Source organism: Peromyscus eremicus, chromosome 10 (assembly GCF_949786415.1).
Source record: "Peromyscus eremicus chromosome 10, PerEre_H2_v1, whole genome shotgun sequence".
NCBI classification, from domain to species: Eukaryota; Metazoa; Chordata; class Mammalia; order Rodentia; family Cricetidae; genus Peromyscus; species Peromyscus eremicus.
The window spans coordinates 68605689-68632857 of record NC_081426.1 but is presented as its reverse complement, the minus strand read 5'-3'; the positions used below and the strand labels follow the sequence as shown (position 1 = coordinate 68632857).

Genomic DNA, 27169 nt, shown 5'->3' with positions numbered 1-27169 from the left:
GTAGAGAGAAATCAGGCAAGAAATGAGCTAGACATGAGAGCAGAATAGAAGCTTATAGAGAGAGAACTGACACAAAATAAGAAAGTATATGGACTAAGGAGTTTCGTGTACATAGATTCATTTCCTATCATCAAAGATTAATTATCAGCTGATTGTAGATTCTTCCCAGACCCTCGGAGGGGACTATGGAGGGGCTGGACCCCCAAAGGCCCCGATACTTCATCATAGTGGGAAACTAGAGGGTGAATTAGATGACTACTGCCTTGTGGAGTGGAAATCACCAGGAAAGAAAAAATGCAGTGTTCATGCATTTATTCATTCAGCAATTACGGAATGCCTAGACTATGCCAGGCACAGTGCTGGGCTGGAAATACAAGCATGGTAGGTCCTAAGACTTAGGGACGGTGAAGAAGATGTGAGGACATACTGGGTGGAGACTTCGTTAGATTTTGATAAGAAGGGCTCAGGGGTTGTAGGCTTGGTCTTTGTTTGGTGACAGAATTTCAAGAGCCTCTGTAAAATTTAGGTGGCACTTAGCTGGAGAGCATAGGTGTGGGTCCTTTTGTCCCTGGCCTTGTCCTGATTTTCTCTTTGTTTCCTGTCTGCCAACAAAAACAAAACAGTGTTTTTCTGACATGTGCTCACACTGCCAGCATGTTCTATGCAAGTGCATGGGGATCTGCAGCCATAGACCGGCTCTTCTGAAGTCATGAGCCAAAGGAAATCAATTCTGTAAGTTACTTTTGTCAAAGAGTCTGGTCACAGCTACGCAAAATTAACAGGCTGATAAGACTAAGGGGAGCCATGGGGCTTGTTCCCCTGGGGAAGCCACAGAAAACTGAGGAGCGAGGAGGAATTAAGTGAAGGAAATAGAGATGGGTTACTTCAGATGAAAACCACAACATTTCAAAGTGGCAGATGGAGGTTACAGCCACATCTCTACCACTAGGAACACGAGCATCCGTCTGATACTCAGTTTCACTGTTTGCAAAATGCAGGTAGTAGATCAAGACTCAAACTTACCATAAACCCTTCTTTAACAAGATTTTTCTTTCTTTTAATTGTGTATATGCTTGTCTATGGAGACATGTATGCACATGCGTACAAGCACCTTGGAGGCAGGCCAAAGGTATTGGATTCCCTGGAGCTGCAGTCACAGTGGTTGTGATGTGGGTGCTGGGAACTGAACTCAGGTCTTCTGGGAGAGCAGTACATGCTCTTCAGCACTGAGTCATTTCTCCAAGCCCCTGCCCTAAATCGTTTATCGATTTATATTTTCACCACCAAGGGATGAAGGTTCCAACTGCTACGTGTTCTTGCCAATACTTTTTAAAACAAAACAAAACAAAACAAAACAAAAAACTAACTTTTGGGCTGTAGCTCATGTATGTGACATATTTTCTTGTTGAACATGTAGGGCTTATTTTTAACAACGTTCTCTTTCTTTCTCTCTCTCTCTCTTTTTTTTTTTTTTTGGTTTTTCGAGACAGGGTTTCTCTGTGTAGCTTTGCGCCTTTCCTGGGACTTACTCTGTAGCCCAGGCTGGCCTCGAACTCACAGAGATCCGCCTGGCTCTGCCTCCCAAGTGCTGGGATTAAAGGCGTGCGCCACCACCGCCCAGCCTCTTTCTCTTTTTCCTTCCTTTCTTCCTTCTTTCCTTCTTTCCTTTCTTCCCTCTCTCTCTCTTTCTAAGAAATGTCTATAATAATTCTTTACCTATTTTTTAAAGAAAGTTTTTTGACCTTTTATTACCGAATTGTAAAAGATTTTTGCCTGCCCCTAACACGAGGATCTTATCAGAGCTATAAGCTATCATCTGCGTGTGTTTTCTTTCATTCTATGGGGTTTTTTGCATCCCTTGAACTCCATGGATACACAAAAGCCCTAACCCTGTATCTTGTAACCTGGATCAACTTTTCTCTTAAATCTTACAGATTTTTTATGAATATGGGTCCCTTAGGACTTTTTTTGGACAGAGTCTTCCTTTGTGACCCAGGCTGGCCTGCTTTAGTCTTTCAAACAGGCAAGATATTGGGGCCTAAATCAAGGACACTGTTTGTGGTTTTGTTTGCTAGCTTGTGACATCCTGATCTGTTTGTGCTGTACAGTGAGCACATGCCTACAGAAAGAGATGGCAATTTCCCCCTTACTCTGTTGTCCCCTCCTTGCCCTCTTTCTGATAGAATCCCACCACGTAGCCTAAGCTGCTCTCGAACTCACAATCCTCTTCCCCAAGCCTTTTGGATCCTGGGATTTTAGGGTGTGTGCACCACCATACCCAGCTTGCCACATTCATTCTGGCATTGAAGTTTCTGCTTATGCCATTACCTTGACTGGTTCATGCCCCTCAGCTATTCCCCGTCCTGCCTGTTGTTAGGAGCCCTCTCGGGCCTCCTCATTCCTCAATCCTGTCTTGAATGCTCTGATTCTGACATGAGTTCACTGTGTCCGGAGACCCTTTAGCTTAGAGCTGGCACTTCTAAGTGCCACAGCTGGACCTGCTAACACAGATGTCAAGGATCCAGGAGGAGCTGGAAGCAGAGCAAATGGAGGCCACAGAGTCTCATTCAGCAGCAGGAAGCGGGCAGACAGTGAAGCCCAGAGACCCAAGACCAGTAGGGCACCACGGCCCTGGTAATGCAGCAGCCTCTCTGAAAAGTGCAGTAGTGGCCATTTAAGAACACACTGTCTACTGCTGGCAGCTGCTCAGGGATTTACCAGTGCCGAGACGTTGGAAACACCACTCCAGCCTTAGCTTTCTCACCGGTAAACTGGAGATAATAATGAGAAGTCTTGGGGAGTTGTGGTATTACGTGAGTTCGTCTATGGCAAACACGTTAATGCTATTATTGAGTGGTGACTTTAATAAATGCCACTGGGTATTCTCTATGAAAAAAAAGAGTCTGTGATCCAAGGAATCTGCTACATATGACATCCCTCTCCTTAGAAACTCACATGGTGCATAACACAGTAAAAGCCCTGTAAAGCCCTAAGTAAAATTCCTTATATATGTATATCAAACACATTTACCAGATGGCTCTCCCCTCTTCCTACATGTAACACTTATTTCTTCCACTTTCTGTTATTGCTGTTTCTGAGACAGGGTGTTGCTATGTAGCCCTGGCTGGTACTCACAATGTAGCTCAGCTACCCTTGAACTCACGGCATTCCGGCTGCCTCAGCCTATCAAATGCCAACATGTAAGGTTTATTTCTCATACTTTTAGAAATGTACTATCAATTGTATTTAATTAACGAAGGAAATGCTATTAAATTGTTCAAAACCATCCTGGTTTAAGCTTCACTTTCGCAGAGGCATGTATAATTTAAAAACAGTAGCTGAGGAGCCATGAAGGCCCCTGAGCTACAGAAACAGCAGAGTGCCCCGAAAGCCTTGAGGAACAGCTGACTTCAGGCAGAGGACAGATCAATGAGCTATTCTTAGCCGCAGACATTTCTAGAACTACTGACGGAGTCCAACCTGCTAAAGTCCAGCAACTTTCTTGACTAAGTCCTACCCTCCTGGGCCCCAAGCCCCTAGACATAGATTCAGCCTCCCAGGCTTTTAGGGTAACCCTAGTATTCAGGATACTCTCCCTCAACACTGTACCAATTTCACTGGACTGAAATCAGCTGCTTTAAACCTATAACCAGATCATATCCATGGGATTTGGAGTTTGTGTGTCCATGAGAACTTTCTACTTTTGGAATGGAAACAAAACAAAACAAAACTTCAGATTCATTTCTAAATCATTCTGCAGTTTTTCTTCTTCCTTCCTTCCTTCCTTCCTTCCTTCCTTCCTTCCTTCCTTCCTTCCTTCCTTTTTTCTTTCTTTCTTTTTTGGTTTTTTTTCGAGGCAGGGTTTCTCTGTATAGCCTTGGCTGTCCTGGGACTCACAGTACAGACTATCCTGAACTTGAACTCACAGAAATTCACCTGCCTCTGCCTCTTGAGTGCTGAGATTAAAGGCATGCGACACCGCCCGGCTTCATTTCTAAATCTTTATGCAGTGTACAGTAGTGTGTCTGTCAACTGAGTAGTAAACTGAAAATAATTTTAGGAAGCACTATTTTTCATGCTTTCATTTTTTTTTCCATTTGTAAATACAGTAAACGAGCAGAACTTCAACTACACTATAAGGCATTCACATACTATATCCTGGAAGAAAAGGGAAACATTTGTTGTGAGACAGGTCTCCCTATGTAGTGTTGGCTGGCCTGGAACTCACTACTCACACCAGGGTTTTTAGAGATTTATTTATTTTATGTATATGAGTGCTCTATCTGCATGTATACCTTTATGCCAAAAATAGCATCAGATCCCACTATAGATGGTTGTGAGCCACCATGTGGTTGCTGGGAATTGAACTCAGGACCTCTGGAAGAGTAGTCAGTGCTCTTAACTGCTGAGCCATTGGTTGCTCCAGCCCCCTTTATTACTATTTTAATTTTAAAGACAGACACTAAAAGTCCATAGTCCAAACATCCTTTTAGCTTCTTTACTTAGGAGACAAGTATTTTTATTTATATAAACAAATATGTAACTAAATTATGTCCTATACTCTCAGGCGGTAGTGGCACATGCCTTTAATCTCAGCACTCGGGAGGCAGAGGCAGGAGGATCTCTGTGAGTTCAAGGCCAGCCTGGTCTACAGAGTGAGTTCTGGGACAGCTAGGGCTACACAGAGAAACTCTGTCTCGAAAAACAAAACAAAACAAAACAAATGTCCCAAAGCAAAAGTGGAGGTTTCCGAACAGAAGTCAGTAATAAGAACCGATGACATTACCTATACAGTAATGGAGCTGCTTGACCCAGTGTGGAATTTCCCAAGATTTCTTAAAGCCTTCAGGAAAACCCTCAAGAGGTAAATGGAACACAGAAGTTAAATGGGAAGAGAACATGTAAGAGTCCAGAGCAATTCACCAGGACACAAGGGACCGGCAAAGTCACAGTCTACTGCAGAAAGAAGTGTTTTCGGAGGGCCCTCTGTCCAAAGGAGGGCTCTGTGGGCGTGACTTCACTGAGTCTTGGTCCCCCTTTAGTAGTTTTATACCTCGTTCTGCTATGACGTGAAGAAGATCCACATTCATGCTTTACAGCATTAGCAACTGAAACGAAATCAGGACTGACCCCGCCGGACAATGGTCCACTTCATGGGGTGCCCACACTCCATGGATACTTCCAGCTAAGGCCTCTCCTTCCACTGAGTTTTATTACTCTAAAGGGCTACAATTGAAGCTGACCATTGTCTTATGCGGTAAAACCAGTGGAAAACAAACACAGGCTTGTGAACAGAACTAATAGATTCGGTTGGTGAACACTGCGCAGCTTAACGTGAACTGCCGGTCTGAGGGTTTTATAACACAAATACTATCGACTAGAATTTCATCATCATTATTATTATTATTTTGGTTTTTCCGAGACAGGGTTTCTCTGTGTAGCTTTGTGCCTTCCCTGGAACTCACTCTGTAGACCAGGCTGTCCTCGAACTCAGAGATCCTCCTGCCTCTGCCTCCTGAGTGCTGGGATTAAAGGCGTGTGCCACCACCGCCCTGCTGAATTTCCTTATTTTTATCTTTGCCATAGGTTAGGTAACTGGGGTGCCACCACTCAATAGGAGGCTGAGGAAAACCTGAGTTCATGAGCCAGCCCATGAAGAAACAGGCAAAGCAACCATGTCCATAGAAAGGAATGTTCTTTGTTGAGTCAGGCTAGAGACGCTAATGAGCACAGCAAGGTTGAAAAAATCAGACCAGAGGGCTGGGGTGGCTTCTCAAGAGGGATGATTTTCAGGAGTTTAGTCATCTCTAACTCTCGCCTCACATCCCAGCACTCAGGTGACAAAGGTCCTGCCCCCTCCCCTCCACGCTCTGATCTTAAGGTTCTTGATCAGATTTAGTACCTGTGTCCTATAAGAGGGGGAAGGAAGTGGGGAGAGGGGAGGAGGAGATGAAAGGGAAAAGATAAAGGAGGGGGAAGAGAAGGAGAGGAAAGGTACAGGTTAAGAGTTCTGTGAAGGGCACAGTCCCAAAGCAGCCAGAGGTTTCCTGGGGCATACCCATACTCTACATCCTTGCCTCTGTGTAAGGTCTAGACTGTGGGTATCTTTTCTTCGCCAAATAATGGGTCACAGGAACTTGGTCTTCCATCAGAGGACCCTTGTTGAGCCAAGCCAGTGAGGTGCTGCCCCCCACCCCATCAGTGAGGGCAGAGGAGAGCAGGCTTAATCCCTGTCAAGGTGACTTCTCCACCCAGCACAGCAGGTGCCGCCCTCAGGCCAAGTGGGACACCTGTATGATGCCGCCCCTTGCCCTCCCAAACCCAAACCCACACACACCATCCTCCAGGGATCTCCTTCCTCATCCCGGGACTCTGCCAGAGATGTACAAGGAAAGGGCACGTTATTACCTCAGAGTGCTCTCCACGGTTTCCTCATCCGAAGAGAAGGTCCCATTGCCGGTGCTCTGGGGAGCGCGACTCTGCCTCCCAGCCGATTCCTCCTCCCCAGACAACAGGGTGCTCTTCTTTTTCTTTTTGCCAAACAACTTCTTGAAAGGCTGGAATTTGCCTCCCTTCTTCTTGTCTGTGAATTACAAGATAAACACACAGCTGCAGTTTGATAGGGCTGTGCCTCTGAACCTGGGAACAAATTACCACTCAGCCACCCCTGGCCAAGAGAGCCAGGGCAAAGGGCAGCCACAGACAAAGCCCGCAACCGAGAACGTCAGGGCCGCCCAGGCGCCAAGGTGCACCGTGAGGCAGAGCATAAGCCACCGGCATGGTGCACCTTTTGACCCTCAGGCTTCTGGAAGATCAAGAAGAGGCTGCAGGCTGCAAGGTCATTGGGGCACCCACACACATGCCACCCGAGGGCGGGGCCTCCTTTCTTTAACAAAGCTGACGGTCAGGGCCATTCTCTGGGAGAAGCTGAGAAAAGCCTCCAAACCATATAGGGACTTAAAAAGTATATAATATAAAACCTCAATCAGTCTGTTTTATCCTTGTCACATACAGAGGGTAATGGTTAACTCTTGGCACAAACTTTGCCCCATTGCCACCCATGACCATAGAGTCCCAGCTTATCCGTCATGTCTCCTTTGAAATTCTCCTATGAAGAGACCCCAAGCAGTTGCTATAAAGCTCTCCCCATATATTACCGCATCTGCTCGGGACCGAGGCTTGCTGCCAAACTTTGCTGAAGATATTTTCGGCAGTACCTTCCACTCCATTCCTTTGGATACAAATTCCTTCGCCTCACTCCAGTACAGAAAGTGTAAACCCTGCTCTACCAGGAAAGCCCCGTTTATCATGTTTATTTGGGAACCTCAGAGTCACTTATGGGGTAGTCTGATTGACCATCTTTGAAACTGTTTCTCTTCCTTCTCTGCCACTGCTCCAAGGACCTGCTAGAAAGATCAGTCTCCACAACGGCTCGGTGGCATTACTAGATATTACTAGTGCCCCCGTCTGTGCATGAGGGATCAGAGAAGCAGATATGAAATAACTCGCTTGGGATCCAGGAAACATATTCTTAGAGTGAGAGTGAGCGGTTCTAAGGAGAAGGGACCATAGAAGATCATCATGCGTATTGAAAATACCCATGGGAAACACATAAGCTAACAGAGTCCCCAGAACACTGCGGCCACAACCTCCTATAGGCGACCTGGGTAGGACAGGCAGGTCAGTGATGTAACAAGTCAGCCCTGCATTTTTTCCTGATGAGCCTTGGCTGTGGCCTTACTGAGACTTCATAACAAGGGTGAAGCTGAGTGTTCCTTAGAGTTCAAGATCAGCCTGGACTGTATAGTTGAGTTCCTAGATAGCCTGGGCAAAAATGAAACTGAACTGAGTAAGCAGTGGTTCAAACCATTTCACTCCATACTGCGAGCCAAGGTGCCAAGGAAGCAAACAGACCTCAACTTCAGTGGGCCCTGAAATGAGACACACTGAAAGGGTTATAACCGATCAGCGGTCTTGGTCCACGGTGTGCTGGGCATTTTGTCCTTAAAAAGGGCTACACGTGATTTGTAAGACGAGGGAAATGTACAACACATAGATCATATTTTAAAACGGTAAAGCAGTCAGGTGTGATGGCACATTCCTTTGCTCTCTGCATCTGGAATGCTGAGGCAAGAAGGAGTGTCTGTGTGAATTTGAGTCCAGTCTGATGTACACAGTGAGTTCCAGGCCAGCCAGGGCTACACAGCGAGACTCTGTCTCAAAAAATACAGGGTTAGGAAAAAGTTATGAGGATCTGATTTCAGGCATTTATACGTCTTCAATGTATACAGGAACGGATAAGATAGTGATAATCTCGACCGCTTTGCTCTCCTGAGTAAAATTCCCCCCAAATTTAAAGCTTCAGATAGACATTGAGGATGCTAATGGATGATAAGGCTGAAGACAGGTAAGTCACAGCTGGTTTCTAGGTTGGGCAGCATCACAGTAAATGGTGAGTAATTATAATATATTCCATTTACCCTTAAGGCATAATTCTTGCTTTATCTTTTTATACCACACACACTCACACACACACACACACACACACACACACACACACACACACACACAAATCTCTAAGCTCAGATTTTTCTATCAGATATACCCCAAGAGATAATATCCCAAATTAAAAGCACCAGTTAGGCTATCCTGACCTCAGCATGGGCCCACAGTCTAGTTCTCCAAGCAAAGCAGAAAAGTGTAGATTATGTTTAGAACTTGTAAATAAGGGACAATCATATCATGATGGTGTGTCAAGGTGGATCTGGTGATGTTCAGGTGAGCTGGAACCAAGGGAGTTCATTACATTGAGAAGCTAGTCAAAACACAGTCTTTGGACAAGTGACTTGCACAGGAAAGCAGCAGGTTAACTTAATCAGCCAGAGGTCCTTGACATCAGCTTATTGTTCTGAAAGCCACCAGGGGAAGTATTTGCTGTTCTGATCACACTGTTGAAGAAGTGATCAGAGCATAGAACACACAAGCAAGGGTATACAAACGGCAGCCTGGAGAGGACGCTGGAGCACAGTAACCTTGACCTGGAGCCCTGTGTGGGCTTGCTGCAGGATGCTCCCACAGGACAGCCGACTGAGGGAGTGCTGGGACGCAGCACTCTGTTGCTTTGTGCTACACCTTAAAGGATAAATCATAGTTTATCAAGAGTACACATGCAGGTGTCATGGAGAAAGACCTGTCAAAGTCCAAGCGTCAGGCAGCGCACTTCTCGGGGACTGGAATGCTGCTTCAGCAATGCCTTAGGTAATTATCATGGAGGGAAAGGAACAGTCAAATATAACCCAGTCTCCACTGGACTGTAAGCCCTTCTGAGAAGGAGAAAGAAAGACCTCAAGTCCTAACAACAACAACTTCTCTTTAGAGGAGGACACAGGACACCCAAGCTCCTGCCTCCTTGGTGTCTGAGGACATCTCAGTTGGAAAAAATAACTCCCTACTCTCATTTCCAAAATGTATGCTATGCTTCCTATCAGAAATATCTTCACGTATTAAGTTTAGAATTTCATCTTATAATTATTTTACTATTATATTTGTTAATCTTCTAAGATTAATTTTTGAAAAGATTTAGTAATGACCCTTAGGTCTATCCTACATTCAGACAGTAAAACATAAAGTGACATTAATAGCGTACACATTCTTTTTAAAATTATTTCTTTTATTTTTGAGATTAAAATATGATTACATCATGTCCCCATAGTCTTTCCTCCCTACAGGCCCTCCCATATATCCCTCTTGCTCTCTTTTAAATTCAGTCTCTTTTTCATTAATTCCTATTACATATATTTATGTGTGTATTCCTTATGAATACATACATAAATAGAACCTGCTTAGTCCGTATAACGTTACTTGTATGTGTATTTTCAGGGTGAACCATTTGGTATTGGATAACTCTTTCCTGGGGAAGACTATTTCTCCCACTCAGCATTCCTTAGTTGCTTATAGTTCTTTGTGTAGGGTTGAGGTCCCATGCGTTCCCCAACCACATTAACATGCCTATTGTTGTCTATTGTAAGTGTCTATTGCTGTTGTTCTTGCTCAGCTCATGTTTATGCAGTTATGATAGTGGGACTTTATGGGTATAGAGTATAAACTCTTTAAATCATAACAGGCGTTATATATTATTTATTTGATCCCCCCAATTTGTATTTTCAAATATAAGACTTCCTACCTCCACTCCTCCCAAAAGCTAGTTATGAAACAGTTGCAATTCCCTGCCACCAGGACTATTTCTATACATCTGGACACATGTCTATAAACATCCACTAAATAAACCTAGGACTTCCGAGGGACATTGGAAGTTGGCTCCACAGTCTCAACTGGCTTAAGGGCACAGCCGCTATTTTGTTGGCAAACAGCAATTGCTATTGTTAGTATTGTTAGTATTTTTCATGGTACAGATGGGGCATGAAAGAACAAAGTTATAACGATACAGCAGAACACAGCACACTCCCGTAAAGCTAACACGAAACGTCCCCAGTACACCACCTTAAGAACAGAGCTTAGCAACAGTTCTCCAACGCCGATGTTTGAGATGACATCTGAGCATTGTACAGCACAAACCTTACTGTTCTTAGGTAGATGGGACAATTGGGAAAAGAGGAAGGAGAATTGTAATTACTAGTAACTTTGTGTATTCACTGGCACAGCTAGGGATTAAATGTGGGGGCCCCAAACACAAGAGTTTTTGGCCCAATTCTTAGTCCCATCTTTTACCAGCATCTACTTCCAGCCTCTCTACATACTCACCATCTTTAGCTTTAAGATTGAATTCATAGTGAGCAGTAGGGTGCCACATTTTCTTAATATTTTGGCAATTTTCTATCATTTTCCACATGAAAGAACCTATAGATGCATACCTGCTGCTTTAGAATCACAGTGATTTTCATTATCAAAGTACTGAATTAAATTAATTTATTTTCGCCATCCAATAATCACTATAGGGTTTTTTTTCACTTAAAGAAGTTTCATTATCCATTATTTCATGGACATAATCATATACCACCAGAAGCCTGCATCTCATAATCACTAGTTTATATAGATAATCCTAAAAATTAAAAATCACCTGGAAAGTCAAACAAATAGGATTGCTTTTCCATTTTTCATATGGGTAAAATTCTTCTGGGTTCATTTCTAATCCTAAAATTATTAAAGCATCTAACTTCTTTGCACTGAGTTCTAGGGTATGCCTCCAACTGAGAAACGGATGTCACAATTCAGTTTAAGCATCGTCATAAATGTGTTAATCTGAGGTTCTCAGAAGTCAACACCAGGTTTGTAAGGCCAGAACATCTGAGAATCCAGGTAAAAAAAGATGAAACACACGTCTCTGTGAAGTGAGCTTTCAGAGCCTAATGTGTTATCACTGCTGCTCTCCCAGAGCAGGGACTACGCAGTGCTTATTTGGAAGCTTATCCCAAAGTCTGGTTTGGTTAAAGAAACTTGACTTTCTTTCCTCCTGCTCCCCCTCTTCCTCCTCCTCCTGTTCCTTCTCCTGCTCCTCCTCCTCCTGTTCTTCCTCCTGCTCCTCCTGTTCCTCCTGCTCCTCCTGTTCTTCCTGCTCCTCCCCTTCCTCTTCCTCCTGCTCCTCTTCTTCCTCCTGCTCCTCCTCCTGATACTCCTGCTCCTCCTCTTCCTCCTGCTCCTCCTCCTGCTCCTCCTCCTGCTCCTCCTGCTCCTCCTCTTGTTCCTCCTGCTCCTTCTCCTGCTCCTCCTCTTCCTCCTGCTCCTCTTGTTATTCCTCCTGTTCCTCCTGCTTCTCCTCCTCCTCTTCCTCCTTCCCTTCCTCCTGATACTCCTCCTCCTGCTCCTCCTCCTGCTCCTCCTCCCATTTTTTTAAACAGAGTTTTACTGTGTAACCCAGGTCAGCCTCAAACTTGTGATGATCCTGCTGCCTCTGCCTCCCAAATGCTAGGATGACAGGCACTACTTCCCGTGGGTTTCTCTGAACTCACTTTGATGAACAGTCCTCATCAATCTTCCCTACTTCCTCCCTTTCCCCCTTCTACCTCCCACACCCCTCTCCCAACTATCTGCATGCTAGGCAAATAGTCTACCAGTGAGCTATGGGTAGACTTCATTATGTCTTTTAGTTTCTTTGAGAACTCTTACATTACTTACACACACACACACACACACACACACACACACACACACACACACACGCACACACACACACATACACACACTTACACCCTTCTTTCTTTGAAACTCCAAAGCATACTCCATGCACATTTGTAAACAGGAGAGTTAACAGAAATATTCTGGACTTCACTTGTTAAATAAACCTAATATTTTATGTAAGCTTCTGCAAATATTGCCATATAAAAAGATACCTTAAGATATGGTATCTGAATTCCATGATTCTACTAATTGGGGGGATTTTTCTTACCCTGGGGCCGTTGGAACAGTTTTTGGAGATGGAACTTACAAGTTTGAAAAGAAAACTGAACACACCCTGTGATGCACAGACACCCCACGGCCATCACATTAGTATCAGGCCCCACAGTCCCGGGATATTTTAGGCACAAGGAAGGAGCTGGCAGCATGTCACTGGGACTCTGCATCACAGAGGCCATGAGGTGGCAGATCAGGGACTAGGGTTCTACTCTCAGGGAGTGGTGGGCTGAAGACCCAGCTTGTCAGGTCCCAAGAGGAAAGACGGGCATCTTCTCTTTTTCTAGGGGAAGCGGGGAAGGAGGAAGGTACTTGGTGCTATGTTGAGAAGATGAAAGGACAGTATTGGGATCCCCTGGAACAGGACAGGGGTCTCCAGAACAAATGAGAGACCAGGGACAACAGGAAATGCCACCGTTTCTCTCTGTATCCCCAGAATCCAGTATAGTGCCCAATGCTCAATAATACAGATCATCTGTTCCTACCCCTTTAGAGCCGTGTGTTTTAGAGATCAGTTTTCCCCAGTCACAGAGAGGTATATTTAGATGCTTCAAGACAGCGCTGTATAACCAAACACACTATTTTTGGAAGACATCCATATTCATGCACTTGCACCAGCTTTACAAAGGCCTCTGGCACCCTGGAAGATAAAGGCAGGGATTCCTTTATGCTGTTGATCAGTCCTGCAGTATCACTTGCTTTGAGAAAATGTAAATTTGTTCCACCCTCATTGACGGATGCAATCTCACCCACAAGACACACTGGGTGAGTGCAGAAAACTGTCCCCCGTTCGACTTCGGGGTGTAGAAATAAGACAAAACTCACAAAAGAATGAAAACCTCACACCCCAAACATCTCTTGTCACTTCAGGCCACTGCTTTTGTGAGGAGATCTTTATGAGTTGTTGCAGGATTCCATCTAGTTCCAGGCAACCATCCTTCCACTGCCTCATCGCAGCCCTCCCAAAGCCCCAGGCCACAAGCCAATGCCAGTACTTTATCGGTGTAAAGGATCATATGTTTAAATATATATATATCTCACTCTAGAGGGTCTCGTTCTGTAGCTCTGGCTGTCCTGGAGCTCATTAGTTATGTAGATCAGGCTGGCCTCGAACTCACGAAGATCTGCCTGTCTTTACCTCTCAAATGCTAAGATTAAAGTTTTATTCTACCACATTTGGCTTTGTTTAGGCATTTAGGTATTTCTTAATCATTTATTTACATCTATACAATTGTGCTACATTTAAAAACTGGGTTTCTATTAAAATTAGGGTTAGAGTTTACATGTTAACTCTTAGCACTGAGTCTGGGATAGTATTTTATAATTCAACACAATATTTTGGGAAAATACCAAATTTCACTTACAGAGAACCAGGAAGCTGTCATTGCCACTGATCAAAAGCGTGTGTGTGTGTGTGTGTGTGTGTGTGTGTGTGTGTGTTGTGTGTTGTGTGTTGTGTATATGTGTTGTGTGAGTGTGTGTGAGTGTGTATGTGAGTGTATGTGTTGTGTGTATGTGTTGTGTGTGTGTGTTGTGTGTGAGTGTGTTGTGGAATATTTGTGTACACCGTAAAGATGTGTCTCTGCCTAAGGTGCTTTCTGACTGGTTTAATAAAGAGCTGAATGGCCAATAGCTAGGCAAGAGAGGACAGGCGGGACTTCTGGAGAGAGAGAGAGAGAGGAAGAGGAGGAGGAAGCCAGGAGTGAAGATTTCAGACATATGGTACAGAACAGAGGTAACGGAGTCACGTGGCAGAATGTAGATTAAAAGACACAGGTTAATTTAAGTTATATGAGCTAGTTGGATGCCGGGCAGTGGTGGCATATGCCTTTAATCCCAGCACTTGGGAAGCAGAGTCAGGCGGATCTCTGTGAGTTCAAGGCCAAGGTGCAAAGCTACACCGAGAAAGCCTGTCTCAAAAAAACCAAAAAAAAAAAAAAAAAAAAGAAAAGAACTAGTTCAAAAAAAGCCTAAGCTAAGGCCAAGCTTTCATAATTCATATTAAGTCTCTGTGTCGTTATTGGGGAGCTTGTGGTCCCACAAAAGATAGTCTGACAAGAAAGTTTGCTCTGTGTGTGTGTGTGTGTGTGTGTGTGTGTGTGTGTGTGTGTGTTATTTTCAAGACAGGGTCTCACACTGTAACTTCCTCTGCCTCCACCTCCTGAGTGCTGGGACTACAGGTGTAAACCCTGGGATTCAGTGACAGGCTTTTCCTTACGACCTTGATTTTTATTTTAGTAACACGTATTGCTGTAGAACAACTCTATGTTTAATGTAATCCCATGAAATGGCTTGTGCTTACCCAGGCCTAGGCGAGGGCTTACAGACCAAAATGGCAGCTGTTTCTATTTTTTGCCTTGTTCATTCCTCAAAACCACATCAAGTTTTAATATTTCTAGTGTTTTTCTGTTGGTTTGTCAGAATGCCCTTTTACATATGTTTCACTATTCACAAGGGAAACCAGATACTTAGAAATAGTAACAGAGGCAGAAAGGATTCCTAATGTGAAGCCGTGGTGTTTGGATACATCTCTCCCACACAGTAGAAGGTGTGTGGGTGGGAGTTTCTCTCATTGCCAGTTTGTGCTATTTGAGTTTCAGAGGGTGTTTGTGAGCCAGTGAGAGGCTGTGAACGGAGGTTAACGGCAGAGGAGCTGACTGCCATCTCCATACAAAGGCAGCACATGAATGCCATGGCAGCTCTAGACACTGCACACTACACGCTTACAGGATATGCTCTGGGCCCAGCTGGCCAAACTGATGGATAAGGCAACATCTGCAAAGAGAGGCTTCATTCAGAGAATAAAAACCAGCAGGAAAACAGAGAGGCAGATGCATATCTCTGCATACGACGTGTGAAGAGAACTGGCTAAACCCTGACTAAGCAGGTCTGAAACCATCAGAGAAGACAGGATGCAATTCACAGACACGGGCTGAAGTTGCTGTCCACAGCTCTTGTAAGCAACATTAAATAACCAGTGACAATAGATTAGCCTAGTTGACACATCAAAATCATCATTAGGCTCCACCCCCTTTCAATTTGGCATCCATATTCATGTCCTAAAATAAAACTGCACCTCAAAATAAAGGCAATATGCTCTCTAATCTATATGTGATATCTTACCCACATCTGAAAACATTGTATCCTCCCCCCACCAAGATGCCAAGCCCTTGGGTGCTCTCATGCCTCCTTTGATACCTTGTCACTTAAATTCCAACTTCATCATCATCATCATCAACAACAATATCATCAACATCACTGTCAACAACAACATCATCAACAACATCATCATTATCATCATCAACAGTATGATCATTCATTATCAACAACATCCTCCTCTTCATCAACAACATCATCATGATCAACAACACCATCACCATCATCATCATCATCATCACCATCATCATCATCATCTTCAGGGATGAGACAGAGAAGACTGGGGCAGCTGTTGCAGACCTGTAATACTAGCTATTCAGGTGGCTGAGGCAAAAGTATCACAAGTTTAAGGGCCATCCTGAGCAACTTAGCAAGATCTTGTCTCCAAGTAAAAAGTTAGAAGTCTAGGAATGGATCAACAAGGTGGCTCCGTGGGTAAAGGTGCTTGTCACCAAGACCAGAGTTCGATCCATGGGACCCACGTGATGGAAAGGGAGAATTGACTCCTGCAAACTGTCCTCTGACTTCCACATGCATGCACCCACCCTAATGAAAGAAAAGAATTTTTTTAAGGGCTGTATCTTAGTGGTAGAACATTTTCCTAGCATGCACAAGGCCCAAAGTTCAATCCACAGTACTGCAAAAAAGAAGGGAGAGGCTGGGGAGTGGCTCAGTTGCTAAAGTGCTTGCTGTACAAGCATGATAACCCGAGTTCAATTCCCGGCGCTTACATAAAAAGCTGGGTACTAGTGGCCCAAGCTTGCACTCCCAGAGCTTGGTAGGTGGAGACAGGAAGAAGTTCAATGGCCAGTCAACCTGGCTTAATTAACAAGACCCAGACCCCAGTGAGAGACCCTGCCTTTCTAAAGCAAGGTGGACGGTTCCTGAGTCACAACATCTGGGGTTTACATCAGGCATGCACATGCATGCATACACAGCAGCACACTCCCTGTGGTGGTCTGAATAGAATGGCCTCATAGACTCATATATTTGAATGCTTGGTCACCAGGGAGTGGCACTATTAAGAGGTGTGGCCTTGTTGGAGAAAGTGTGTCACTCTTTGAGGTTTAAAATGCTCAAGCCAGGTCCAGCGTCTCCCTCTATTCCTGCAGCTTTCTGATCCAGATTTAGAACGCTTGGCTCCTTCTCCAGCACCATGTCTGCCTGCATGCTGCCATGTCCCGCCATGATGATAATGGACTGAACCTCTGAAACCGTAAGCCACCCCAATTAAATGTTTTCCTTTATAAGAGGTGGCCATGGCATCTCTTCACAGCAATAGAAGTCCTAACTGAGACACTCCCCAGCAGCCTTATATTCACATATACTTCTTTTGGTACTAATTAGCACTATAGACTCCCTTTGCCTTTGGCTGGGACCTCAGCTAGTCTTGGGTCTCTGTTTGGCGAGATGGCCCACACCTGCATTCCTGAGAAACCATTGGTCATCTTGAACTGGGTTGTCTTGGTTTTCTCCTGCCTTTGATCACAAGACTGGGAGAACAAAAAAGGTTGTCCTGAAGGAGAACCTCTCTTCTATGAACTCTTCCTCATCCCACCATTTAGGGGGCAGCAACTCAGCTTCCTTACAGTAGTCATTATAGTAACCTCTCCTCTGTCTGTTGACTGAGAGGCATGAGGAGCCCAAAGTGGCTGGATGACACAGTCTCAACTTCAGGAGAGGAATTCTGTGTTCAGTGTTCCGAGTGGAGGCATTTATCCTCTCAGAACTCGATGAGACTTCTAGAGAAGCAGGTTCTAGAGGCTGGAAACAAAACTCCGTATCAGACAATCGCTAGCTATCACAATAGCTTTTCCAGTAAGAGATTTTCTCTAGCACTGACTGGCTCCAAGGACACAAAGAACATCCAAGCACTATCTGTTCTGTAGACTTTTCCCATCGATCTGTGCTTCAGAAACTGGTGGGAGAGGAGACCCCAAGCCTGAGATTCCAAAGGTTGATGATCTCAATGTTCGCCCATTCCTTGGATGGAAAGAGACCTCATTGACGAGCAACCACTGGTCCATGTGAGGTAAAGGAGGAAAACTCCAGGCTGTCCATTGTTCTCCTCTTGGGAATCACTTTTGAAATGACATCTTGATCTATGCTGATGGTGGTTTCTTCAAAATGCTTATGTTTCACTGCCCAAGCCCCCCAGGGGAAACCACAGGAATTCCAAACTGATGACAGCAGACCTCACCAAGGTCCCTTCTGGGCTTCATATGCCTCAATTTTTTTGTCACCTAAATCTGGCTAGGGATTTGGGGTTGGTTTTGTACTTTCTGTTTGGTTTTTGGTTTTCACACCACTGACTCCAAGAGTAAAGCAGAAACGACACTTTGTTTACTTTCTCTTAACAGCAAGGAGAAATCTTTATTTTTCTTTCAACTCTAGGACCTATTTCTTTATTTCTTTTTTAAAAATCTATTTATTTTTATGTTATGTGCATTGGTGTTTTGTCTGCATGTGTGTCTGTGTGAGGGAGTTGGAGCCTCTGGAACTGGAGTTACAGACAGTTCTGGCTGCCATGTGGGTGCTGGGTATGGAACCCTGGTCCTCTGGAAGAGAAGCCAGTGCTCTTAACCGCTAAGCCATCTCTCCAGCCTCTAGGACCTGCTTCTTTAGAAAGCTGAGCGAGATTAGATGATGTCTGCCCCTGCAACTCATACGTTCAAACAATATCTATTATATTCATTATGCTTTCTCCACCCCGGGTTGGTCTCTAGATTATGCTGGCTTTGTAAGCATTGTGCTTCTTCAGCAAAATAAACGAACTTTGGCACCCGGGAAAGGCAATAGCATAATCTGCAAATTGGCAGAGAGGCTGAGTCATATAATATTACTTCTTTGTGTTAGGATCCAGGTCCTTATTCTAGGAATGGAAATACTGATTTTTCAAGAAGAGAGTCACAGTCTTAGCACTCAAAGGTGTGTCCCCTGTCATCTCATTGCTACACTTGGGCCTGATACAGTGAGGCTGACGGTAGCTAAGGTGTGACCCTCAAAACCTGGACAACTGTGTGGTCCTGCTGTGATGGTTCATCATGAACATCAACTTGACTGGATGTGGAGTTGCCTAGGAAACACATCTCTGGGAATATTTCTGAAGTGCTGGAAGGAGACCCATCCTGAATGTGGGTAGCACGCCCCACCCCCACAGGGTGGGATCCTAGACTAAAGAAAAAAGAAAAAAAAAAGGAGAGAGTGAGTGGAATATTCATTTCTGTCTGCTTCCTGCCTGGACATTTTATCTGCATGTGTATCTATGTACTACGTGCATGTAGTACCCAGAGGGCAGAAGATGGCATCAGATCCCCTGGAACTGGATTTATAGAGGGCTTTTAATTGCCATGTGGGTGCTGAGAACCAAACCTGGGTCCTCTGCAAGAGCAACAAGTGCTCATAACCACAGAGCCATCTCTCCAGTCTGCATCTCAAAAGTAAATAACAGGACAGCCAGAGCTATACAGAGAAATCCTGTCTTGAAAAACAAACAAACAAACAAACAAAGAAAACAAAACAAAAAAAGTAAATGATGGCTGGGGAAGGCACTTGGCCAGCATGCACAAGCCCCAGGTTCCATCCCCAGCACTGTACAAATCAATAAAATAAAATGAAAACTTATGCTTATCTAACAGGCTGTCCTTTGTCTCTCTGTACCCATCATATACCCTACTGAAGTGTGACAGGAGTCAGATAATCAGTTAACTATTTCTGGCTGAACTGTAGCTCCAGCTCACCCAGAGCAAGCAGAGATATTTTGAGAATATTTTCCAGTAACTTGAAAAACAGGAAGTTCTCTGAAAGCAGATGGCACTGGCTATCTTCAGGGCTCCTGATGGTTCAGTGGGCAGCAGACACCACTCTTGTTGGTCTGCAAGAAGAGCCTGTGTCAGGCTGATAAGGCGAGAATTCTCCAACGGGATCCCACAGCCCCATCACTGGGAAGGTTAGAGGCACAGTCTGGCATTGCTGTGATGTTTCATTCATCTTCTCGGATATACTACACAGAATCCTCAACCACACTTAACCTGTCAGGGAAAACATCATGATCAGAATCCTCAGACCCCCAGGATCCTTTCTGACACCTGTGTCATCCTATGCAAAAGCTGACCCAGATACACTATGGGACTTTTGGTGTATGGATTGCTTTCCTGGTTAAGCAGATGGATTCCAACCACAGGTCGTAACTCTGGAAGCCCCAAATGGCTTTTCTTTAGCAGTTGCTCAACAAGTGCCCAATCCTAGAAAGTAGCTAAACAAAGACTCAGAACACACTTAATAAAGCCAGAAGGAGAGAAGCGATTGGGAGAGAAGAACTTCATCACACGGGACTGAGCTAACAAGACTCAGGAGCTTCCCAAAAGACTATCTACCATGCTGAAATCAAGCTCGAACTGACCTGAAGACTTTCTATCTGATGGCTAGCTTTCATGGTTCCAGAAGGTGCTATACAAGCTGCTGGAGGAGAAATGCCATCCGTGATATTACATAGCATTGAACTCTGCATGCTGTAACACTGCCCTGCCTGGCCAGAAGCACCCCCTTGGTACAATGGTGGCATGAAGGTTATGGGGGTAACCAACTGCTTTTGAATTGGATTTGAGGCCTCCTACATGGCATGAAATTCATGCCTGGTACTATAAACCTGGTCAAAAGCCCATGGTTGGCAGGTCCCAGGCCCTAGGGGGAATCTACTACTGCTCTCTTGTTATACGGACCTGGTTAGACTGTCTTCTACATTCCTAATGTTTAAGTCAGGTATGATGGTGCATACCTTTAATCCCAGCACTCAGAGGGCAGAAGCAGGGGGATATCTGTGGTTCAGGACTAGTCCACTCTAGATAGTAAGTTCCAGGTCACCCAGGGCTACCTAGTGAGACCAGGTCTCAAAAACAATATTCATGTTTATACACATAGATCAGTGCTGCCCTCCTCTAGAGAAGCTTCTCTCTGCAGGGGTCAGTAATCAATGCAGAGATTCCTAACTGGACAAAGAGCTATACTGAATACTCAGTTTCTCCAAACCCCAAGGTTCAGGAAACATTGAGGAAGAAGAGGCAAAAAGAATGTAAGAGCCAGAACATGGGGAGGAGTGTTATGAAACTCTGTCTTCTGGACATTGAGACATGACATTCATCAACTCACTGCAGCTATGGTTACCCACAGAAGATCAAGCCAACGAGATCAGGCAACATTCCTACAGACAGCACTAACTGAACTCAGTGAGTTATTTAAACAAAGAAAGAAAGAAAGGGAGAGAGAAAATGCCTGGGGAAGTGGGGGGAAGGTGTGTGGGCTCAAGACACGTTGCTCACATGAAATTGTCAATGAATAAATAAAAAATAGTCCACAAAAAAGAATACTGTAAGCCGGGCAGTGGTGGTGCACGCCTTTAATCCCAGCACTTGGGAGGCAAAGGCAGGCGGATCTTTGTGAGTTCAAGGCCAGCCTGGTCTACAGAATGAGATCCAGGAAAGGCACAAAGCTACACAGAGAAACCCTGTCTCAAAAAAACAAAAAAAAAAAAAAAAAAAAAGAATACCGTGCACATCTGACTATAACCCTTAGTTTATAAGACAGAGAGCAGGCCCTGAGCAGAAAGGTCTTGGGCCACACATCTCATACAACTCCCATGGAGGACAATGGCTACACAGCACAAAGCTTGGATTATATGGAAAGTCCTCATCCTAGCCATAATGCAATCCTTTCCTCTCACAGTCAACCAAGTTTATTAAAACACAGATGTATGAGCAGGATGTCAGAGGGTCCACTCTAGTGCACTCTGTTGCTTCCAATACAGGACTTCACAAACAATGAGAGAGTGGAGGATGCACCCTTGTAGAAAACCTTACAGAGGGGAGAAGCTGGAAGCCAAAGTCACAAGATGGCATCTTTGTCTTCCCCCTGCTTCCCAGTTTCAGAGAGCAAGTGCTGACCCTGTCCTTCACATTCTGCACATTTACCTTCCATCCTGACCAAAGCCTAACATTTCCCGGTCAAGATGCAAAATTCTTCTATGTGATCAGCTATCCCAGCCAGAGGCACTGAGTGCTGGGTGGGGGTATGCTTGGCCCACATCATGTGCCCAGGAAGTGTTTATGTTATGATCGAACTTCTACAGTACAAGCCAGGTTAGGCACAGGCACCCTTGGGTTGACTTTTGGCATGGTTACAATTCCAGTAAGGAGAAAACAGCCTCTGGAATATCCAACCCATGATTCTGCCCTTGGCAGTTGCTCCGAGGGGTGCTGTAGAAGCAGCGTAATTGACTCCACGTTACTGTGGGGGCCTGCCTTCTAGAAGCTGTGAGCTGCCTTGACCACATTTACATTCCCCTCCAGGTGAAGGGACCATGTCCCTTTCTTAAGAGATCAATGGGAATATAAAGAATAAGAGGGAAGGGATTAGCTACTTGCACACCTGCATGGTTTAGCTTCAGAGATAGGAGCATTGCGTCTCAAGGAAGTTTCCTGTCTCCTCTGGTGAGCTGCACTGAAGGACACCAGCTCTGGCCCTGTGCTGGGGCAGGCGATCTTAGCCCTAGAAGATTGCAGACAATGGTTCCTGTCTCTACCTCTCTCCATCCATAGCTACCTAGGTCAAAGGCCAAATGGTGCTTCTTGGGATAGCAGATTAAGGCACAGAACACCTCAGAGCCTATGTCTTGCCTGAATTTCCTTGAAAAGAGAGAGGAGAGTGAATAAAGCAGTTAGATGTAAACTAGAAAAATAAAATTGCCTACAACCCCTGGTGTAGGTCGCTTGCTAAATCATTAGAAGTTTCTGTATAAAGCAGTAAAGGGCCATGTGTCGGAGAGATTATAGGGCCCCGGGTAGCATTAGACATTCTGCTCCTGTCTGACTTCAGGAAACAGCCCCAGCCGAGACCGACCAAGACCGTGACTCATCCTGGCTGTCACAGCAACAACAGGAGCTTGATTTGCAGTGGCGGAGCAGGCTGCCCAGTGCTCCTCCAAACAACTCTGCCCCAGTAATTCTGAAAGACTAATTGAAGTCAGTGCAGAGGATGGAAAACTGTTATTACCATCTCACACCAAAGAGAGGTGACCGACATACTACGGGAAGCCCCACAGCTTTGGTTCAGAAAATCCTCAAACACTATTTCCAGGGTTGGTGGGTGTGGGGGGTGGGTGTAATGAAATCTACTATATTTATTTATTTTTGTTTTTTTTTGAGACACGGTTTCTCTGTGTTTGCAATCTATTATGAACACAAGACTCTGGGTGATTTTTCATGGGCTTAGAGATTACTCTGCACAGACATTCTAAAGAAGCCATAAAATCTCCAGCAAATAAAATTCAGCAATAAAGGTAGACAGTCCTTTCATTTCACTCATTCAGCAATTATTTATTGCCTTTCCACAGTAAAAAAAAAAAAAAAAAAAACATTCCAGAAGGATTAAGGTGTGTCTAGGACAAGAAAGGTAGGAACTGCTTTGTGAGGAGGCGTGGTTACTTCAAGAGGGGACTCTTATGAAGAAAGCCGTCTGGTTGAAAGGAAATGAATTAATTGGTCTTAAAGACTGCATTAAAACAGGATGTTCAGAAACCAGGGGAAAGTCTCTGGGTGCTGAACACAGGAAACTGGAGGTGAGAAAGGGCAGGGAAGGCTGACTGAGCTGGACTCCATTGGCATGGAACAGCCTTCCAGACTAGATTAACAGAAGGTTGTAATGTGGACTGGAGGGATCTGGGGGTAGCAGTCATGTTTGAACTTTAACAATCAGGACAGAGAGCAGAGCCATACCTGGGGGGCTTGGAGGCATCCCAGCATGTCTACAGCTAAGAGCATGGTAGTCTCTCTTGAACATGCAGCTCGTTATGACCACTCCAGGACATGGCACCAGAAGCCACTCAGACTCTCCAGAAATCTGGAAACAGTTACTGGGCCTCCAGCACGTGAGCACTATGCTTGGCTTTGGAGAACCACCACTGTGTGACTACTGAGGGAGCAAGGGCTACCTACTCCTTCACATTCCATTCTTCGGCTTTTAAAACCTTCTAAAGTTTCCAGAACTTAGCAACTCCGACCCAATACAAAGTGATCCTGAATCTCTAGCATGTGCCCATATTCCCAGAAAGACAACTTGGCTGTAGTCCGGGAAAAATAAAAACAAAGCTTTTGAAAGATTTATGATCAGCTTAAATATATTTTAAGGAACATAGGTAAAAGTAAAATGTGTCCTTCATGTATTATAATTATTCCTATACATTTAATAAAAATAATATTATAAACTAATATCAGAAATACTGATATAAGTCAACTTTTACATCTCATAAATCCATACTATACAAACTATTTTAGTATGTTTTGTAACTTCCCTTCACTATTTTAATCTTTCTAAAATGCTAAGATTACAGTAATATTCATTTTCTTTTTCCCCCTTCACTGTTAACCTATTCTTTAAAACATTTTTTTTTTACTTTCTTCAACTTTATCTCCCAACCCTCCCACCGAATTATCTGCTCTATAATGATTAATTTCTCGCAGCCCTTCTTTATTCTCTGCGTGAATAGCATCCTGCTCTTTATTCATGTATTCAGCACCGTCTTCCTATGTCTTGAAGGATTCCGCTCTCTGTTCTTTGAAGTTTTCTCCTGCTCCATGCATTCCTATTCCTTTGAGTTTCCCTTTCTGTTTCTCTCTGGCTTCAGCCTCTCATGTTGGACGCTTTCATCAAAAGCCTCACGACGCTTGGTTGGTCATTCATATTTAATAATGAGCCACTAGGAATCTGATTTTAAGCTAGCACACCACGGGGTGGATTGGTAGATTTCATCAGAGAGTATTTGGGCAAAAAGCCAAAATTGTTTAAATTTTTTTTTTCATTAATAAGAAGAGTTTTTGTTTTTGTCAAGAGAGGGTCACTATGTAGCCCAGGCTAGCCCCAAACTCACTATTCCACTATGTAGCCCAGGCAGGCTTTGAATTCGCAATCTTCCTCAGCCTCCCAAGTGCTAGGCTTACAGGTGTGGACCACAAACCATACCCGCTTCTGCCTCACACTTCTCATTAGTTACTTTACAGGCTGAGTTGCTACAACAAACAGGCCAAGAAACACAGTGACTCACACCAGTTAGCTCTTCATTTCTATTTTAACATCACGTACGTTGATAAACAGTGCACGAAAGTAGACCCTGGAATTCCTTCATCCTTAGCAAATGCTTCGTCTTTCCTCCCTTTCCTCCCTCCCTCCCTCCCTTCCTTCCTTGTACATGAGTGTGTTCAGATGGGTGAGTGTGTATACATGTGTAAGTGTGTCTGTGTGTGTGAGCACACATACGAAGTCAATAGGTCAACTTCAGGAATTGTTCTCATTGGCCCAGAGCTTGCTGAGTACACCACCTGTGAGACCCCAGGGGTCCACCTGTCTGCTCTTCAACACTAGGATTACAACCATGCACACATATCAGGCTCCTCTGTGTGTGTAGATGAGGGTTCTTGGGCTCGAACTCAGGAACTCATGCTTGCAGAGTAAGGACTTCAATGACTGAGCTATCCCATCAGCCCCTTTTGATTTGATATTATGGACACATGCTGATGGGTTTTGATCAACTTGACCCAAACCTGGACAGATCTGGGGGGAGGAAATGCTTAATTGAGAAAATGTTCCTATAAGACTGTCCTGAAGGCAAGTTTGTAGGGTACTGTCTTGATTAATGATTGATGTAATAAGACGCCGCTCACTGTGGGTGGTGCCATCCCTGGGCTCATGGTCCTGGGCTGTATAGAAAGAGCTGCACAACCATGGGGAACAAACAAGCCAGCAAGCAGCTCTCCTCCATGGCCTCTGCTTCCATTCCTGGTTCCAGGTTCCTGCCACGAGTTCCTGCCTTGACTTCCCTTCATAACAGACTGTGAGAAGGACATGTAAGCTAAAATACCGCCCCCCCCCCCCACCAAGTTGCTTTTGGTCATGTTTTTTTTGTTTGTTTGTTTGTTTTTTGATACAGGGTTTTTCTGTGTAGTTTTGGTGCCTGTCCTGGATCTCGCTCTGTAGACCAGGCTGGCCTCGAACTCACAGAGATCTGCCTGGCTCTGCCTCCCGAGTGCTGGGATTAAAGGCATGCGCCACCACTGCCCAGCTGGTCATGATGTTTTATCACAGCAATGGGGGCCCTAAGACAGGATGGAAGCCAGAACCATGCTACATCCTCCGTTACGTCTCCTTCCACTTTGCTGTTCCAGGATCCTAAGGTTCTTGTCGCTGTGGCTGAGGCCGCCTCTTCTGCACCAACACATCCAACCACAGACGAGAGAGAAAACACAAGGACAGCGTGTTCCTTCTAATGAATGTAGCGGGTTCTGGACTCAGCCTCTGGAGATGGGGGCAGATGTCTGGAAAGAGAGTCTTTATGTAGGCAACTGTGCTCTTGGCCAAAATGTGAGAGGATTCTAGCAGTCAAAAGAGAAAAGGGAGACTAGACACTCGGAAGCATTGGAGCCTTCTCTCAATTCGGTACTTTCAAGTGTCAGCATCCTCAGGTTTCCCAGGGTTTAGATGGTGGGTCTCCAGCATCTCACCCCCCATGCTAGGATGTTGGTAGCCACTGTGCTGTGTACACACTTTTACCTACCCCCCAATCTCACTAGGTCTTCTTTTCCCTGGCCTCCCATTCCGAGTCTCAGGCTGGTTGCTCTCTGATTTTATTTTTCCAGAGAATAGGCTTCATATTTCATATGGTACAGAGATCTGGTTAGCCATCTGGATGGAATGGGGGAGGGAAATGGGCCCAACTGTGCGTGGGACAGAACTCCCTGAATCCCCATTCACAACCTCCCACCCATCCGGGGCTCTTGTGTTTCTTGAACTCTCGGGCCTTTCAGGGGTTCTTGGGGTGATGTTGAAGCTTGGCCACCACTTGAGCTTGGGCACAGTTCTTCTGCCACTTTTTAACCCACAGATGCTAGCTCAGGGTTGAACATGCCTCCTGACCTCATTAAAGACAGAGCTTGTATTTCTGTTCTTTACTCTCTTCATTATTTAGGAGAGTCTGAAGAAGAGGAGGAAGTGAAAACAGCTTGGTTCCATTACCTCCAGCACTGGAAGCTTAAACCGTACGCGATGCTCTCATGGGAAATTTTATCTGAAGCCACAAATATCCATTTGCTTAAAATAAGGACGGTTTTATTTCCAATTCATCCTGTGGGTGTATACTCATGTTCTCCACAAAGTAACCACTAATTGTATTTCATCTGAAGTGATCCTTAAAAAGCTTATTGGCAATGATATCCAAGCTCACAATGGTGAAGTCAACCCCCCTACAATCACTTACTAAATCTATATTGAATTTCTCTACTTCCTTTCAAATGACCTTCACAAATATTCTAATTGTGACACAGATAGTTCCAGGCTATCGTATCTTTATTCGTAGATCAAAATAAAGTAATTTAGAGAGAGCCTTCTCCTATAAAAATGTTAAGGAACTTAATATAAGGCACCTATCTATCCCAAAAAGACAGTTTAGGAACAAAACGTGCCTTATATATCAACATGGAAAAAGCTTTCCCATTTCCTACTTTCCCCTCATGTTAGGTCATGTACACCATCATTGTTTGGATCTGAAATGTTTTCCATGTGT

At 44.6% G+C, this 27169-nt stretch overlaps 1 protein-coding gene across 2 annotated transcripts in view; it reads right to left on the bottom strand.

The window, feature by feature from the left end:
• Cracd (capping protein inhibiting regulator of actin dynamics) overlaps window positions 1-27169 on the bottom strand; it is a 115538-nt gene that overhangs the window by 43623 nt on the left and 44746 nt on the right. Inside the window, exon 2 of one of the 2 annotated variants that reach the window (XM_059276048.1) lies at window positions 6409-6583. The gene's annotated coding sequence lies outside the window, so the exon portion shown is untranslated. Of the gene's footprint in view, window positions 1-6408; window positions 6584-27169 lie in introns of those variants that run through there. The other variant, XM_059276047.1, reaches the window with a different exon arrangement.